The sequence below is a fragment of the Mya arenaria genome, chromosome 16 (genome assembly GCF_026914265.1).
Source record: "Mya arenaria isolate MELC-2E11 chromosome 16, ASM2691426v1".
NCBI lineage: Eukaryota > Metazoa > Mollusca > Bivalvia > Myida > Myidae > Mya > Mya arenaria.
The window spans coordinates 507,472-528,213 of record NC_069137.1 but is presented as its reverse complement, the minus strand read 5'-3'; the positions used below and the strand labels follow the sequence as shown (position 1 = coordinate 528,213).

Here is a 20,742-nt window from a genome sequence, read left to right as displayed (position 1 = left end):
CCGACTTCCATCTTGTCCTTACGGTTATTTATAACAGTGAAGAAGCTTAACATACATCTCTTGTCTGAACGATTATTAATAACAGTGAAGCTCAACTTCCCTCTCCTTCTAACGGATATGAATAACAGTGAAATACAACCCCTATTGTCATCACGGTTATATATAATAGTGAACCTCAACTTCCATTTTGTTTTAACAGTCATTGGTAACAGTTAAGCACAACTTCATTCTTGACATAACGGTTAATTTTAACAGTTGAACTCAATCCATCGTGTCCTAACAGTTAACTATTAACTATTAACTATTAATACAATGGAATCTCATATTTCCTATTGTCCTAACGGTTATTTATAACGGTGAATCACTATTTACCTTGTGTCTTATCGGTTATCTTTAACATTAAAGAAAATCAATGTTCGTATTGTCCTAACGGTTGCTAATAACAGCAAACACAATTTCCATCTTATTGTAACAATCATCAATAATAAAATGCACAACTTCCCACTTGTCCTAACGAAAATTAATTCCATTCACGCTCAACCTCGTTCTTGTTCTAACGATCGTCTACAACAGTGAAGCTCAACCTCGTTCTTGTTCTAACGATTGTCTACAACAGTGAAGCTCAATTTCGTTCTTGTTCTAACGATTGTCTACAACAGTGAAGCTCAACCTCGTTCTTGTTCTAACGGTTATCTACAACAGTGAAGCTCAATTTCGTTCTTGTTCTAACGATTATCTATAACAGTGAAGCTCAACCTCGTTCTTGTTCTAACGGTTAACTATAACAGTGAAGCTCAACCTCGTTCTTGTTCTAACGGTTGTCAATAACAGTGAAGCTCTCCCTAGTTCTTGTTCTAACGGTTGTTAATAACAGTGAAGCTCAACTTCGTTTTGGTTCTAACGGTTGTTAATTCAGGTTCAACTTTGTTCTTGTTCTGTCGGTTGTTAATAATATTGAAGCTCAATTTCGGTCTGGTTGTAACAATTATCAAATCAACAACATCGAAGCTCAACTTCCATCTTGTTTTAACGATAATTAATTCAAGTAAAGCCCAGCTTCATCCTTGTTCTAACTGTTGTTAATGACAGTGAAGCAGAAACACGCACTTGTCCTTATGGTTATCGATAATCCCAAACTTGTTATAACGTTTAGTAATAAGATGGAAGCTGAAGCTCCCACTTGTCCTTACGGTAAGTAATAAAATATAATTCTAAATCACACTTCCCCTAACGTGGATCATTAAGGGAGATTGATGTTTGAGAAAGCAAAAGTTTGTAAAAGATTATATTTTAGATTCTTAAAAATGGGAAACTGTTTTAACACTAAACGTTTCAAATGAAAAGGAAAACGTTTAAATTACTGTAATGCTAGTTATTGTTCAAAATTCTATTCCTCCACAACCTTTTCTGGCATCAATAATAAATTATCATAACATGTATTTTGATATCATACAGATTTATACAATCTCTTCTCTAGATGCACGGAAGGGCATTAGATTAAGTTTTTAAAATATCGTTTAAATAAAAATGGATATAATGCAGAGAATAGCTTTAACTTATTGACCTTAAGAATGTTGTTAATGAAGCTCATGTTTCATTATGATGATTGGCAAGTTCATACAGATATGGTTCAAGGTTGTTGGCTGTTTTGGTTAGGTTACCATTCATTAATTTGTCAACATATGTCCAATAAGAACGACTATATAATCATATCATTTAACTGTGCAAATAAGATTAATGTTGTATTGTAGTGAACCTTCTTAGAACAGGCTGTTAACAACATAAGGGCATAAACAACTTCCGCTTAGCACTTATACTGACCCAGTGGAAAGCCTGTGACTGGTTACTATATTGTGACGTATTGTTACAAAAAAAATGAGAATTTAGAAAAATAAATATTAAGCAGGTCAGTCAGATGAATTAATTTATATACCTTAGTTGTGTATTAACAAGATTAATGTTCCGTTATAACGATAAAAATACTGATATAAACATGGTCCGATTTCGTTTTGGGTTACGTCACTATTGGCCCAAACACTTATTGATTGGTCAATATTTGTCAAATAGACACAACTAAATGCTCATATCTATTTAATATACAAAAAATATTTTAATACGTTTTTATCGTGTAAACACTTTATTTCCGCTTGAGAAAGTACACTTATACTTACGGAGATTGAAGTTTGTGACTTCCTGGTAGAGCGAGCCGCCTTATTGACTTCCTGGTTTTCTTAAGCCACGAACAATGAATGTTGTTTTGCAATAAAACTAAAGTTACAGCTATATTTACATCATTTTGAAGCGATAAGGATGTTAATTGGGGGACATAGACATTAACGTGAGGATATAACCATGACTACTGAAGGTACGTTTTTAAATGTTAAACGATATAATACCAGTTCTGATAATTTGGTTATCGCACATGGTTTAACAATGCTTGCATGAATTCATTTTCATAGATATACACACCAACTGACACTGGTTCTGTTATTCAATAAATGAACTGGTGTATGTTATACTGTATCAAGCCATAACAGAGAGAAATTGTTCATAGCAACACTTGTAAACACATGTATTTTGTTTATCGCTCGCCTGTTAATTCTTTTTGTATTTATCTGTGTCAATGAAATGGTATTATCTCTCAATATCTACTTATTTTAATCGCACTTTAAGTGCAAATAACAATCCCAACGACCCACATAAAACTGTGTTAATTACGGAATGCATATGAACGTTGATATAATCAACAGAGGAGGGCCGTGCGATAGCATTGAAAAATTACAAGGGTTTAGCAATCCTGATGGGACTTCTGTCTATTGGACTATTAACCATTGGAATCATTGCTGTTATCGAAATCCCAGAAAGCGGATCCGGACCACCATATTACATCGGCTGTTTTGTCGTCGGATGTTTGATCAATTTAAAATTACATAAAGTGATGAATGATAACTAGATGAATGATGATGATGATGATGATGATGATGATGATGATGATGATGATGATGATGATGACGATGACGATGATTACGTTTTATCCTAAAATATAATGTATTTGTTTAATTGTTACTCGGTTTATTCAACTATACAGGCCTGCTTCACGATTTGGTATGTTCATTCATTGCTTTAAAAGGCGATCAAATCGGAAATGATGAGATCAAGAAAAGAAAAATAGGAAGTGTGGTAAGTACTGTAAATGTAAACGATTATTTTGTTTGACGTTGGGAGTATACAAATGAATGTTAAAATAGTTATATTGTTTCTGAACGCTGTTATATTAAATTAGCTATTCAACTGTAGTATAAACATTCATAATCGACTGACCTGAAAGGCAAAATATTGATAAAGTCACCTTATGCATCGATCGTAGTTTTGAATAATACCGTTATAAACACTTTTAAATGCGAGTCTGTCTTATTTATTTTTTACATTACATAATTCAGTAAAACCCATACTTTCAGACTCTAGAAGTTGCATTTGAATAACGACACATTATTTTACAACCTCGCGTGATTATTTAAGATAATGGCTTATACTTGATAATAATATGATGCTTTATAAGTTTGATAGTTAAAAAATAAACTATCTGTGTTGTTTGTCAATGTTGTTTCGTGCGCTGCGTGACTCTCGATTGGTCACATGACGCTCGTTTAGTCACGTGACTCTCATTTAGTCACATGACGCTCGTTTACTCACGTGACTCTCGGTGATCGTCCGTTTGATCTTAACCATATACCTTTTTGTGGGTTTAACTTAAAATATTTTCGAATCGAAGGGGCTTGTTAAATAGCCTTGTCTTTAGTTCAACATTTCAGTTGCATTAGAACTTTGATTCAACATACACGGCGTACAAAAGTAAATCCCGTTCTTTCAGACCAAAGGGCACTACTTTCTGTCAATGCTCCTAGTGGGGTGGGGATTACTCAAATGACCTAGGTGGGGATTACTCAATTACACACCTTATGTTACACACCTTATGTTACACACCTTATGTTACACACCTTATGTTACACACCTTATGATACACACCTTATGTTAGACACCTTATGTTACACACCTTATGTTACACACCTTATGTTACACACCTTATGTTACACACCTTATGCTACACACCTTATGTTACACACCTTATGTTACACACCTTATGTTACACACCTTATGTTACACACCTTATGTTACACACCTTATGTTACACACCTTATGTTACACACCTTATGTTACACACCTTATGTTACACACCTTATGTTACACACCTTATGTTACACACCTTATGTTACACACCTTATGTTACACACCTTATGTTACACACCTTATGTTACACACCTTATGCTACACACCTTATGTTACACACCTTATGTTACACACCTTATGTTACACACCTTATGTTACACACCTTATGTTACACACCTTATGTTACACACCTTATGTTACACACCTTATGTTACACACCTTATGTTACACACCTTATGTTACACACCTTATGTTACACACCTTATGTTACACACCTTATGTTACACACCTTATGTTACACACCTTATGTTGCACACCTTATGTTACACACCTTATGTTACACACATAATGTTACACACCTTATGTTACACACCTTATGTTACACACCTTATGTTACACACCTTATATAACACCTTATGTTACACATCTTATGTTACACACCTTATGTTACACACCTTATGTTGCACACCTTATGTTACACACCTTATGTTGCACACCTTATGTTACATACCTTATGTTACACACCTTATGCTACACACCTTATGTTACACACCTTATGTTACACACCTTATGTTACACACCTTATGTTGCACACCTTATGTTACACACCTTATGTTACACACCTTATGTTACACACCTTATGTTACACACCTTATGTTACACACCTTATGTTACACACCTTATGTTACACATATATGTTTTATCATAAATACAATTATAATCTATATAAGCAGACACTCTTGATTTACCAAAGTATATGGGTTTTTTTATTGTTATTTTTATTTTCAAATCGCATCTTTCTTTTTTTTAATTGATGCGACAACCTTTTTAAAATGCAAGGGAATTTGTTATAATTGTCTCGTTTATAATATATTTCAATGTTATTGTGACATCAAGAAAACAAAGACTCTCTTAAAAAGTATCAAACAAGTACTAGTTGGGCAACTGAAAGAAACGGTCGATGCTTCTTCAGGTTCATACATTCTTACATTTTAATCATTAAGTGTATTCGATTGCAATCAATTTATATTGTATGTTCGATGATTTTCATATTTCGTTAATCGTTGTTTAAATTTCTTTTCTTGAATCTATTAATACACGCATCACATGTATAACATTTACGTCGTAAATATAAAACATAGGAGTCGATACGCTATTTAAAATTCATTCATTTTAAATACACCTTCTTGCATTGAAGAGATCCTTGATTTTATTTGCACTGAAATAAACGCAGTATAAGCATTGTTACATGTTTTTGTATTATATTTAAGAACTACTGCTGGGTGACCTAGATTCATTGAAATAAATTATGCTTTTTCCCTACATTTTTTAATGAAATTATCCGGATTTATAAATAAATGTTTTTTTCTTTCCTTATTAAAAGTTTATTGCTGATTTTTCTTGCCCTGATGTGTTTAGTGGTCGTAACAACGGCGATATACTCCTTGATGTGTTTAGTGGTCGTAACAACGGCGATATACGCCTTGATGTGTTTAGTGGTCGTAACAACGGCGATATACGCCTTGATGTGTTTAGTGGTCGTAACAACGGCGATATACGCCTTGATGTGTTTAGTGGTCGCAACAACGGCGATATACGCCTTGATGTGTTTAGTGGTCGTAACAACGGCGATATACGCATTGATGTGTTTAGTGGTCGTAACAATGGCGATATATGCCTTGATGTGTTTAGTGGTCGTAACAACAGCGATATACTCCTTAACGTGTTTAGTGGTCGTAACAACGGCGATATACTCCTTGACGTGTTTAGTGGTCGTAACAGCGGCGATATACGCCTTGATGTGTTTAGTGGTCGTAACAGCGGCGATATACGCCTTGATGTGTTTAGTGGTCGTAACAGCGGCGATATACGCCTTGATGTGTTTAGTGGTCGGAACAGCGGCGATATACGCCTTGATGTGTTTAGTGGTCGTAACAGCGGCGATATACTCCTTGATGTGTTAAGTGGTCGTAACAGCGGCGATATACGCCTTGATGTGTTTAGTGGTCGTAACAGCGGCGATAAGCGCCTTGATGTGTTTAGTGGTCGTAACAGCGGCGATATACGCCTTGATGAATCGTTTGTCAATTTAAGCACTAAGTTTGAAATGTTGCACATGTCTATTACAATTTAATAATAAATCTGTTTTAATACAGTTGACTGTATTTCAATTGACTGAGATAGATATACTAGCAAGTTGAACGAACTATTATTTCAAACACTTACATAACTATCTATTAAAGTGTGTAGATATTTTAAACAGGTTTTATTTTAAATGAGTTTTTTGTGGGCTATAAAAATAATCTTGAATACAATTGTGCCATCTTGAACACAAAGTATAAGGCAGCAAAAATACGCCAATTTACATGTATTGTTATGAAAAAAAGACTCTCTGAGTTACGATGGTTTTCTATTCACTATATATTACTAGTTTTATAAGTAAATGGCTACTCTTAGATCTGCTTTAAATTGCTCAAACACATGAATTGTAAACGTGGGTACTTCAAGTAATGTCAATAGTACAATAATTAGTATCCCTTAAGTATGATTAATGTAATTCTACATTTTCCGTCAGGTTAAGATCTATTTAAAGTTCGATAAGAATTGAAAAAAAAGGGAAACAATGTTTATCAAACTATGAGTACAGCATAATCAGAATTTATATTATTAAAATGCCTTGGCCAGACTGATGCCGATAAATCGTTACAAATGTTTATCGTATCAATGCTATTCAATACTTATATTTCGTCGGTGCAAAGATCACCATGACCATGGCGTATTGCTATAGAAACCCATTTTAGTTACAACGAACTCAAAGTTGTGCAAAAGCTTTGGCCTTCTATTATGTTAATTTCAAGATAAGTTGATTATGGCCCAGAAAGTTATGTTGATATTAAGTTTGGTTGAGATATTAGACCACTTATTCAAGTTAACCCACAACAATCGTATGAACTTAATACTATGATATAAAAAAATCGACTGTTGTTTTTGAAATGAATATTTTAAATTATCGATGTCGTGATAACCTTATTTATTTTTTCGTCGATGGCGGAGAGTACATCAAACTAATTAAGAGATGAAAAATTCACAAACATTGACTACACTATTTTTTTTATAATGAAGAGACGTCAAGCCAACAGTTTACCCCTGGCCTTGTTTACTATATGTATACGCTTACATAACATAATATTGGCAAAGTGCAAATGATATTAAACTCTTACGTTTCTCTGCAAATAAAAAAAGAGACATACACTGGAGATCACCTGATAGACACAAAAATGAGGTTTAGATACTATTCTGTTTGGAAAAGTCATGTAATATCCAATCACAAGATACAGACCCTTGGATGACCAGCCAGCATGAATGATGTCTTCTTGATATTCTTTTCGGAGTGAATATTAAATCACGAGATAGACACTTAGGTTACCTGCCAGACATAGATGGTGTTTGGATATCAAATCATTAGAAAAAGACACTTGAAGAAATACCTGCCAGACATAGATGGTGTTTAGAGATCGAATCCTGAGAAAAAGACACTTGAAGTAATACCTGCCAGACATAACTGATGTACTGATAATATTCTGTCTGGAGGGAACAGGACATATCATATCATGAGAGAGAACTCAGGTTACCTGTCAAACATAGATAATGTTTAGATACTGTTCTGACTGGCAAGTTCAGGTCATATCAATTTACGAGAAAAACAGAATTAGATTACCTGCCAGCCATAATTGATGTTTAGATACTATTCTGGCTGGCAAGTTCATGTCATATCAAATCACGAAAGAGACACTTGGATTACCTGCCAGACATAAATGATGTTTAGATACTATTCTGTCTGGAAAGTACATGTCATATCAAATCACGATAGAGACACTTGGATTACCTGCCAGACATAAATGATGAATTGATAATGTTTTGTCTGGAGAGAACTTGACATATCAAATCACGAGAGAGACACTTGGATTACCTGCCAGACATAAATTAATTATGTTTTGATAATAGTCCACTCGTTGAGATAATGACAAATCAAATCACGATAGAGACATTTAGATTACCTGCCGGACATAGATAATGTTTAGATACTTTTCTGATTGGAAAGTTCACGTCATATCAATTTATTAGAAAAGGACACTTGGATTACCTGCCAGAAATAGATGAAGTTTAGATACTGTTCTGTCTGGAACGTTCATGTCATATCAAATCACGATAGAGACACTTAGATTACCTGCCAGAAATAGAAGATGTTAAGATACTATTCTGTCTGGATAGAAAATGACATCATGTTATATCAAATCATTTTAGCTTACTCTCAATTAATTACGTGCATATGTTATCTGTCATTGTTTTATTGTAACGTATGCGCCTCTCCATGAGTTTGAGTTAGACCTTTTAATTTAGTTGTAAACAGGGTTTGGTTATTAAGAATTGTTCTATATCTAATTTTGTTTTAGTTCGTTAAGAATTCTTATTTTTATTTTTTGACTATATCTTGTCAGTATATCAGTATAATGTAGTAGCATTTATTGATCTAATTACTTTCTTGAAATTGAAATAAAACTCTTAACTCTAGACTAAACATTATGATAATATTATTTGATCAACTTTTATCTCATAACATAATGTAAATTTCATAGAATGAATTTTCGGCTCGAATATATCAATTATGCTATTATTGAAGGCAAGACTACCACAACATACCAGACAAAAGTCAATCACGTTGTGACCAAGTTTACCATACGTCATACAGTTTAGTGAGACCAGCGCTATGTCTGTACAATACGTAGGAGCCAAAAATGTTATTTGAATGATCGTCCAACCAACAGTAGGCTGACTCATAAAAACTCCCTTTGTATGCCAATGTATTTGCCGTTATATAGCGTTAAGATAAAGAATATTAGGAGCTGTACAAAATTGCTGAACAGTTGACAAAATTCTATAATGCTTATAAAATGTATTTATTGGGGCAAACAAAGTATTTTACTGACTATTTCGGCGTAGGCGACGTGCCTCGTTATCCAGATTTTGATTGATTTAAATATAACCGATAACGAGGCACTCAGACAATACATTTTATTACAGTCAGTTTTAATTGGCAGTTTGTAAGGAGAATACCCACTTTAGGTGATAATGATGGCAATCCTGATGCAAATAGTGAGCCCAATCGTCTTACGATGATTACATGTAATGCATTTACTCAGGATTGTTCAGCCCAATCAGATCACATAAAGGGCATACGTCTACACTAGTTTTCATTATATGTGTTTTATTATACTCGTTAACTGGTGCATTAATCTACAAAGTAGCAAGAAGTTTTTTTTAATGTAAATCAAACTTAATATAAACGATATGTTATTTCTATTTTTAGTAAACCTATAATGCTAGTAGATCATGGAAGCTGGTGTCTTATTAAGATTGGCCGTTTTATTATTACAAAAATATTAATTACAAATATGTTTTTTCTCCCACCCGAGGCAAGAAGATCCAAATATGCTTTAAATCCTTATCTTGCCCACGGGAAAATTAAAAAAAAAAAACGTGTAGAACATTTGTACACCATGCTCAAAGAAGTTCCAGCGAAAAATTACATTTTTACTATATATCTTTAACTTTGGTGGAGAATATAAGTATCTTCCATGGCCGAGAGTGTAAGATAGGTTCATTCCGACCATAGCGTATGGTGTTTTGCGGAAACGAGGTTTACCCTGCGCGAGGGTTGGGATAAACCTATCTTACACGAGCGGTTATGGTAGATGCTTTTTCCCCCACCTCAGTTAAACAAAATTAAGTAAAAATGTATTTTTTTGCCGAAACTCTTTTGTGCTTAGTGAAAATAATTGCGTACGGATATGCAATAATTCGTGGTTGTCATGGATATTCGCGCAGTTATTCAGAGTATGTAAATGGTCTGATCGGTCTTTAAATAGTTCTAAGAAGAGTGAAGCATTATTTCTTGAAAGGTGCGTGAAAACTGGTTTCTGGTGACATATGAAGCGAGAAATAATTAACTCGCGTTCTAAATATTGCCACAAGACAAGATTTTCATGATGCGCTACAGACGACAGTCTTCAACAAGGGAGGTAATTACAATGTGGTAACCATTAAAAGAAATTCTATACGGGCATTTTATCTTCGCCCGTGGGCAAGATAAGAATTTCTAGCATGGTTAAATTAATGGATCTACTTATCTGAGGTGGGAGAAAAGGGCATCTTACATGGTTGTTCGTGTAAGATAGGTGCATCCAAACCATCGCGCTTGATTTTCTGCGGGGACCTCGCCTCCCACCATATATACGACTAGATCATTGCCACCTATGAAAAAAAAAACATACATAAGTACTAACCATAATCATTTAAAACTGTTGGTTTTATCGCCTTGAAAATTAGTATTGAAATACTTTAGTACTAATAACAATAACCTATGTTGGGGTAATCGTCTTAAACACTAATCCTAATGAACATACGTATGAACTCGAGAATCTTCATCGTAAATATTGTGGTTACCGCCTTGAATATTGACCATAATGGACTGGGAAATCATCATCGTAAATATTGGGGCTACCGCCTTGAATATTAACCCTAATGGACTTGGAAATCATCATCGTAAATATTGGGATTATCGCCTGGAATATTAATCCAAATGACTAGAGAATCTTCATAGTAAATATTGGGGTTATCGCCTGGAATATTAACCCAAATGACTTGAGATATCTTAATAGTAAATATTAGGGTTATCGCCTGGAATATTAACCCAAATGACTGAAGATATCTTCATAGTAAATATTGGGGTTATCGCCTTGAATATTAACCCAAATGACTGGAGATATTTTAAAGTAAATATTGGGGTTATCGTCATGAATATTAACCCTAATGGACTGGAGAATGATCATCGTAAATATTGGGGTTATCGTCATGAATATTAACCCTAATGGACTGGAGAATGATCATCGTAAATATTGGAGATATCGCTTTGAATACTAGCCAGAAGATTTTCAACTTATTTATATTCGCCCAATCTCACTTGAAAAAGTTATGTACGCACTCAATGTGATGGCGCAAATTCCGTCATGCCTTTGGCAGAAAAAAATTGTCTCTCTACAGATGTCTTTCCGGTGCAGACCTACTGAGGAGTTTTCATTACATAATTATTCCAGAATTTTCTCAGACTCAACAAACTAAAGCATATAATTAGTCCTATAACTCCTCAGATGCATTGATCTAACTGAAATTTCGTATGAGGCCTGTATTTTTACAGACATACCAATCTCAGAATTGGGCCAGTGTTTCGGTTGACGCACCAATCTATAAGACCGAATTAGGCCAGTTCCTTATCAAATGCGTCAATCTTAAGAATATTATAAGGTCACTTCTTCCAAGGAGGTACTAATCTTAAGTTTATGGTAAGACAACTTCTTCCTCGAACGCACTAATCTCAAATATCAAAAAGGCCAGTACTTCCTCAGATACATCAATCTAAAGAGTTGAAATAGGCAAGAACTTCCACATACGCACCAATTAAAAGTACATATTTATGCCTGTTCTTTTTTATAAGCACCAACATAAAGTACTAAATTAAGCTAGTTCTCAAACGCACCGATCTTAAGTATTAATAAGCCCAGACCCTGCTTTATGCATCAATCTAAGCGACAAATGAGGCCAGTTGGTCTTGAAACGCGATATATATAGGTACATAATAAGGATTTTTTTGCTAATACGCACAATTCAAAAATACATAATTATGCCAACAATTTATCAGACGCACCAATTGAAAGGACATAAATATGCTACTTTATACCGATATGCAACAAACTTTTGCATATTTTTAGATCCTTTTTTCCTTGAACACACCAATTTTAAGGATAGGGTTAGGCCAGTTCATCATCAAATGCAACAACCTAAAGTACATAATGAGGCCAGTATTTCCTTATAAGCACTAATTTCAAAATCATAATTACGCCAGTTTTGTTCTCAACCGAACCAAATTAAAGTATAAAATTAGGCCTGTACTACCTCAGAGCAATCAATAAACAGTACTGACTAAGACCACTTCTTCCTCAGACGAACCAATCTTAAGGACATAATTAGGCCAGTTCTTAAAATGCACGAAGAACGACGGCAACTTCTCGTATTATGAAGCCGACTGCAGATTTTGAAATGATTGATTTTTACCCTTTTTGTAATACGAAAGGTCAAGTGGCTGCCAGTTTAATCACGGTATTTTTATTATGTTTATAAGTTAACTCGAACGACTTTCAGGAATGTGCAAAGGGTTTGATACTGCTATGTTTTTATTTGTTTCCCTGAAAATGATCAACACGTTCTTGTTTTAGTCACGAGAGATACACACAAAATACCCTGATAGACAAAAGCGTTGTTTAGATAATACCCTGTCTGGAAAGTTCATGTCATATCAAATCACGAGTTATAGACACTTTGATTACCTGCAAGACATTTATGATGACATGATTATGATTTGTCTGGAGATAACATGACATAATGCAATATTAACTCAGTATGATTTTTCTACCATGTCATTTCCTAATCATAATATGTAGTTACAAGTTAGTCTAAGGTTTATTGTCATCTTTCGCGTTTCCCATTGAGTGTGTATGATACCTTAACATTGTGTTCTTAAGAGTGTTTGGTTACGAGGCTTGGAACTGACCATTCCAGGGCGGTACCTAACAATTCTTGATAAACATACCTAGTTTTTTTTATATAAAGTATGTATGCACGGTGCTGTTTGTGCTGTTCTTCCATGCTTCTTGTTTGTGAATTTATATGATTCTATGTCTTTGGCGTTTACCCAGTGCCATTAAACCGGGTTTATGTTTAAAATGTTTGCTACTGAGCTTGTTTTTGTTGCTTTTTGCATAAATATTGTTCCTATATCTAGTACTTTATTTGTTCTTTTACGAACTATTAAATACATATTATTTAGAATTGGTTTTCCGTTTGTGTAGTTGTAGATATTCATCTATTTTGTGTTAAATTGAAAACAAATTCTTAACGTTATGAGAAAAATATTTGATTGACTATTATCTCGAAATAAAATGCAACATTTATAGACAAGCCAGTAGCAAATGGTTAAACTCAGACATCGTTTGTGAAAAACAAGGTAGCTTGATGAATACTTAATAAGAGACGCAAGCATGTTTAAGTGGCAGAGTAAAGATATGTCATGGACGCTCGTGTGAAAACCCTCGAGCAGGAAGTTCTTCGGTAAGCTCGATTCCACGAAAAAAAAAATCATGGGTTGGGATGAAACTTTCTTACACTGTCGGCCATGAAAGATGCATTTAATCTTAACATTGGCTCGATTGTTCAGAACCATGTTTAAGTTAAAAACGTGATTATCGACATCGTTGTTAACTTTCAAATCGTTACTGCTCTGAAAGTTTAATGGATGCACCAGTGATATGCAGAGTTCTTGAGATGACTGTTTTAGATGAACTCATTTTAAACTGAATTATTTCAATATATTCACACATCATGAAATAGTTTGAGTTTAAACTTTAACAACGATGTCGTTGATCACGTTGTTTACCTAGTCCTGAACAATCGGCCCATTGTTATGTTTATCATTGTTAGGTTTTCGGCCTTGATACAGATAATGTTTCTCAGTTGTCTGAGTTGAATTGAGTTGAATTGAACTTTGTTTACAATGAGACTTATGGGAAAACAAATCTATCCGTAAATGGGAAATAATGTAAATACGAAGTTTTTCATGTTAACGTTTCAAATTATATCAAACTGCTTACCATATGCTTAAACAAAACGATAATATTTTCTTTGTTTTATACATATTTATGGTTGTTATGGTTATGCATGATGCTATTTTCTTTTGAATCTAGTCAAATTCATTCGAGTATTTTTGTTTAATCATAAACTTTAGAAATTGTACCATCTTGTAGTCATATTAATATTCACGTATGTTTCACCTGAAATGACGCATATTAAGTTCCACTTATATATTGCATGTATCAGTTAAAGAGGAAATAAGGATATTGAATTGGATTTAATTGAATTGAACAGACTGAAATAAGATGCCAAATTTTGTTACCCTTACGATTCGGGGATAATTTGGCTCTTGGTGCCTTTACGGCATAAAGAACATGGAAAAATGTAATATCAATTTATTTTTATTTTACTCCCACGTCAAGTCCTAATCAGAGCATGTATTTCAAAATATATTTAAATGTTTATTGTAACGTTGTATGTCTCTCATTGAGTGAGTGTTTGACTCAATCAATGTGTTTTAATTATTGTTTTGGTAATAGGCTTGATCCTATAAATACTATTGCAAAAGTATTACTTGACTAAATATTCGTTGACATTGGTATTCAGTTTGAGTGGTAGCATTATTTTTTCTTAGTATTTTTTTCTATCATTAAACTATAGATAATAGTCGGTCATTCAACCGCCTTATAACGTTGATTGAAAACACGAGCTGGAGGTTGTTATTTTATGTTTTGGCTGGAACCAGTTCACTGGAACGGGAGTCTACTTGGGGCTCAATGTCATAAATTAACACACTTCTTACAGTATTTGTTAGGCGACGTGCGTCGTTACATAGATTTGGATTGATTCAATCTGGTTCGCAGACAATACACTATGTTTCCGTCATTTTCAATTTAAAAAGAGATGACCTACTTAATAATGTAATGACGGTAGTTCTGGTGCAAATACTGTGTTCGCTCGTCTGACAATGATTATATGTAATTCATAAACCCAGGCCTGTCAAATCCAGTTGGATCAAATAAAGGCCATACGTCTATACGGGAATTTGTCAAAATGATGTGTTCTATTAAACTCGCTGACTGATGTAAAAGCGTACATAGAAGCATGAAGTTTAAGTTATTTAGTGTCAACATGTTGTTTTTCCATTATATAATCTAATCGTTTATTGGAACTTTAGTATTGTCGTATTGTAAATGCAAACTGTAAAAATACCATCAATATAGAGTACAATTGCTGCAGCCAGCAACAAATCAAATACAATAGATACACCGTTTTCCATATCCTAATCTGCATTTTAATTAATTTGTGGGTGTATTATCGACGACATACAATTACCTTATATCCTTCAATGATTGGTTTGTATTGGTGCTTATAAATTTAGATACCTAAAATTTTGGAAATAATGATTTCTATACTAAATGAATATTTCTCCAGATCATAAGAGATAAGGATGTCGCATATTACGATCATGTTATAAACGCTTTTGTTTAATTACAGGGGGTCTCTGTCCGGATCGAAAATTTCCATTCTTCTGCTTGAAATCAATTTTTTGTAGGTTAATTTGAATCCTTGTAATAACAAACGCCCGATGGCTACGGATATTATGCATTTTATTAAAATAAATTTTCAGTGGTGGTCCGTAGCTTTGGCTTAATTGGTTTAATGATAACCCCAAGTACTAACAAGAACAATAACTACATAGTGGATTGAATCAAATATATATTCACCAAGAAAACAATATCGAGAATGATCCATATCTGCCTAATAATATTGTCGAAAACCAGCTCAGTTACATTATCCCTTATTTGAGGGGAACTCATCCATGAAATGGACGCGTTTTACTGTATGTGTTGTTAATACTCTTGTTTCCCTTGATTATAGTCGTTTACCCCAAGTACTAACAAGTACAATAACTAAATAGTGGCTTGAATCTAATATATATTCACCAAGAAAACAATATCAAGAATGATCTTTATCTGCCTAATAATATTGTCGAAAACCAGCTAAATTACTTTATCACTAAATTGAGGGGAGCCCATCCATGAAATGGATGCGTTTTACTGTACGTGGTTTGAATTACCTTATTTAAGGGGAACTTATCAGGATAACGGACGCGTTTTACTGTATGTGGTGTTAATTCGCTTGTTTCCCTTCATTCTAGTCGTTTAGGCCCTTTTCTAGTGTGTTGTCAATGAAGTTACATTATCCCTTATTTAAGGGTAGCCCATCCATGAAACGGACGCGTTTTACTGTATGTGGTGTTAATACGCTTGTTTTCCTTCATTATAGTCGTTTAGACCCTTTTCTAGTGTGTTGTCACTGTAGTTACATTATCCCTTATTTAAGGGGAGCCCATCCATGAAACGGACGCGTTTTACTGTATGTGGTGTTAATACGCTTGTTTCCCTTCATTATAGTCGTTTAGGCCCTTTTCTAGTGTGTTGTCACTGTAGTTACATTATCCCTTATTTGAGGGGAACTCATCCATGAAACGGATGCGTTTTACTGTATGTGGTGTTAATACGCTTGTTTCCCTTCATCTTAGTCGTTGAGGCCCTTTTCTAGTGTCTTTGAACAGGGTCTTCTGTAGAATTTTGACTACTGCGTTCTCACTGTAGTTACATTATCCCTTATTTAAGGGGAGCCAATCCATGAAACGGACGCGTTATACTGTATGTGGTGTTAATACGCTTGTTTCCCTTAATTATAGTCGTTTAGGCTCTTTTCTAGTTTCTTTAAACAGGGACTTCTGTGGAATTTCGACTACTGGGTTGTCACTGTAGTTAATAATTCATTATTTAAAATGTTTCAAATTTATCTAAGTCGCCTTTTCAATCGATAAAAGGAACGTAACGTGTGCTTGGTGGTATCCAATTTGAATTGAGATTGCGCAAGCAATTACAGTCATATGACATACAGACAGACAATGTTTGTTTTTTTAACCCAAAAGTATTGTGTACACAATGTCTTAAGAAGTAAATGGATTTACGTAAATGCAAAGAATTGAGTCTTTTTACATCGATAAAAGTGTCCATTAAATCCAAGACCTATGAGAACACATTACCGCTAGACAGGAATGACATTGTTTACATCATCATGCGAAATTCATCTGAATTGAATATACGTATAAAGGGTAAAAGTAGGTGATACATCATTGGTTATGATGGAATGTGTCTAGGATAATTCTTTGTTAATCTGCCGATCATCAACCTTTTTGTAGCGCAAATAGGAAAGTTTCTGACTAAAGTGGTTGCAAATCTGATTTGTTTATCTAAAAGAGGCATTAATAAACCGTTTTATTTTCCCCATACAATTGATTATGGGATCATGGCCATCGCCATGGGTCCTTAAATCATTAATAATAATGTATCATACAGTGTTCACTCAATTTTCAAGTTATCATAATAATATTCTATCTAATATGATGGATGATGTAGTTCGAATGTCTCCTTAATAGTGTTTTGTATGATGATATACATCGACATCACGGATCTGTGTCGTCGGTTTACTTGTTGAACAGTCTTTATTCTCAGCGGTTTCTTTGTACTGTATGTTAACTAAACATAATAGATAAAATTAAACGTGGATATATAAAGCGACTTCATGTTCATAATTTTTTAATGTTAATAATAGCAGTGCTTTGTGTTTAGGTGTTTGTTAGTTTATGTCTTCGTTACGTCTATACGCAGGATAAGCTTCTGCGACGACATTATACAAACAAGGAAACATATCAACATACCTGAAACAAAATAATAACGATAATAATGACTTATTATCGGCTATTACGTCAATGTGAATTTATGGGCAAGAAAAGAAACCTTTAAGTGTCTGTCTATACAGAAATTTTACTTGGTAATGTGAAATATTTACGACAGCCTGACGTATTCAATTGCTGTTAACAGTGACAAATACAACGATGGCTGGGTTTATTGAACTATAGTGTTAACAAGTATTACAAGCACAAACATTATAGTGAAAACACGAAATGCTTCACCTCAACTTGTCTTAACGGTTAGAAATTTGATTAAAATTAATATTGTAATGTATGTGCTGATTTAATCAGATGCAGGGCCTATTATGAAATGATATTCGTCTTCTTAACCCACTGGACAACGAATATTATACATAGAGTCAGCATTTACAAAACAAAGTTTATATTACCGGCTACTATCTTCCGTTTTCAGGGATCGATATAGTGTCATAATATGTTTGATATACCGTAAGGGACCACCACTGGCCTGTTGTCCTGTTGCTAGGGTGCCCGTGTTGTTCCAATTCAATGAAGTGTCAACCCTACGAATCTTTGTTCTGACAGAATGGTCTTTATAACTGGGGATCCAACGTGTTATGTGTTTTCCAATTTTTATGTGAGGAAAATTTGTGATGCGGAATGAAATGTTCACCTTGTAAGTAAGTTATATCACTTTTCTCGCATTAAAACAATTCCAAAATCCCATCGAAAACCGCCATATTATTCCACATCACACATTTCCCACACTTACAATTCGAAAAACACAAAACACGTTGGACTGACTGTTCAAAGATCCATGCATTTTTAAAGGTTGCAGAACTAGTCAGATGTTGTCAAAAGATATGGATATAGGTTTACACATAATGATCATCCATTGCATGCATACAATCATATAACAATGTTCAGCTCTGACTGTACATATATGGACACCGACTTTGATCTCTTTGAAGGTGATTTTGCAATCGGACTAATATCCAATAATTTGGGCTTGAAATTGTATTTAACTCTGAAACGAATTTGATTACGATTCATATCTGTTGAAAGCTGCCTTTGCAATTGGACTAAAATAGACAATTTAATTTGTTTCGTCGTGTTAAACCCGTAAACAAATGTAAGCTTATTGAGTATGGCCAGTAATGTAAGAACAAAACTTTGTTAAGACAATGACACACTGTCTTTTGACCTTAATTAACGATAATTAGAAAATGAGACACATTGTGTTGAATAAGATAAACGATATCTGGAAAATGGCACACATAATGGTAATGTTGACCTTAATTGACAATAACTAGGACGAATATCCATTATATCTAGTACGTGTATTGTTTCCTTACTGTTGCATAAAAATGCTCACAACATCCTATTTTATATCATAAAAACGTCACCTTCCGGATTAACGTCTGTATATCATTTTGCTGTATTACAAGAGTATTGACGTCGTAATAAATGGAGAAAAAAACCCTCTAAAAATGTAAGAGCTATAAGGCATCGTTAAAGGAAGTGAACGCTTAATTGTATTTATCATCAGTTAGCTCCATTAAAGTATAGGTAAAAGAGTAAATCCTGGTGGCGCAACACGGACCAAGCAGCACATGCATTTACTAAACCTGGTGGTGCAACACGGACCAAGCAGCACATGCATTTACTAAACCTGGTGGCGCAACACGGACCAAGCAGCACATGCATTTACTAAACCTGGTGGTGCAACACGGACCAAGCAGCACATGCATTTACTAAACCTGGTCGCGCAAAACGTACCAAGCAGTACATGCATTTACTAAGCCTGGTGGCGCAACACGGACCAAGCAGCACATGCATTGACTTAGCCTGCTGGTTACAAATATAATGATGATGGTGAAATACATTTCGATTGCATGTTTGTACATTTCGATAAAAGTACACACATGTTTTATTGTGCCCACTGAAATGTGTTTGTGTGTGTGTGTGTGTATTTGCGTGTGTGTGCGGGCGTGTGTGTGTGTGTGTGTGTTTGTACATATTTTGCTTTCCCGTTTTTACTTAATCTGCTTTATAAATAATGCCAACATCCATAAAAAAACAAATACAGTCCAAACTCGCTATGATCACGTCGGATATCTCGACTTTTCGGTTGTGTCGACTTTTTTCTCCGGTCCCGAATTTATTCCTTCTAATTCTATATAAAATCAATCTGCTTGAGTCGATTTTTCTATCTCGACTTTTTCGCTATGTCGACCTCATAATTCAGTCCCTGTGGTCGAATTTCACACATTATCCTGTCGAACTGTAGATCGAGGTGTAGGTGCGAAAATATATATGACGGTTTGCGGCATGTCGCTAAATTATCGTCCGTGTCAAAATAACAAACTGTCATAACTGGAGGTTTATTGGCAAATGTGAATAATTAAAGTTGTTTGTTAATGTTGTGGATTAAGGAGCCATTTATTGCTCAAGCTATTCATTGAACCACACAAGGACGCCACTGACGTCATCGGAAAATTCGACAACATTGAAAGTTACGTGAACTTTCTATATACTGCATGCATAAAACAAACAGTTATGACGAATGCACTATTTTAAGTTCTTGTCACATGTACTGTACTGTTTTCTTACAATGTATAAGTGTATGTAATTGTTGTTTTATATCTGTTTTGTGTAATCCATGAACGTGAATTAAATAAATTTGACACAAATACTTAATTTTGTTTTCACTTTATCTTTCAATAATACGTTTGCTGTGCTCATGCCGGTAACAAGACCGTTTAATTGAAGAAGTCGGATGGTAGACATAAACCAAACATAAATGTGTTGGGATTGGTGATATTTTTTGTAATTCGTTTGTGTCGAATGTTCGTTATCTCGACTATTTTCCCTGGGTCCCGACAAAGTCGACATAACGAGTTTCGACTGTATATCAATATGGTAAACACAGAATCTATGCATGTTTCACTGATATCCTTCCAATAAGAATCATTGAAGTCAGAACAGAATACTAGCTTGCGAATGAGGTTTGTCATGACAAAGATGACTTATAAAACACCTTT

At 34.4% G+C, this 20,742-nt stretch overlaps 1 long non-coding RNA gene across 2 annotated transcripts in view; it reads left to right on the top strand.

Annotated features, from left to right (window-relative positions):
• Positions 1–2,237: 2,237 nt before the first annotated feature.
• Positions 2,238–20,742, top strand: part of LOC128222281 (uncharacterized) — a 55,582-nt gene continuing 37,077 nt past the window's right edge. For both annotated transcript variants that reach the window (XR_008259119.1, XR_008259118.1), the window contains exon 1: positions 2,238–2,365. This is a non-coding gene — a long non-coding RNA (uncharacterized LOC128222281). The remainder of the gene's footprint in view (positions 2,366–20,742) is intronic.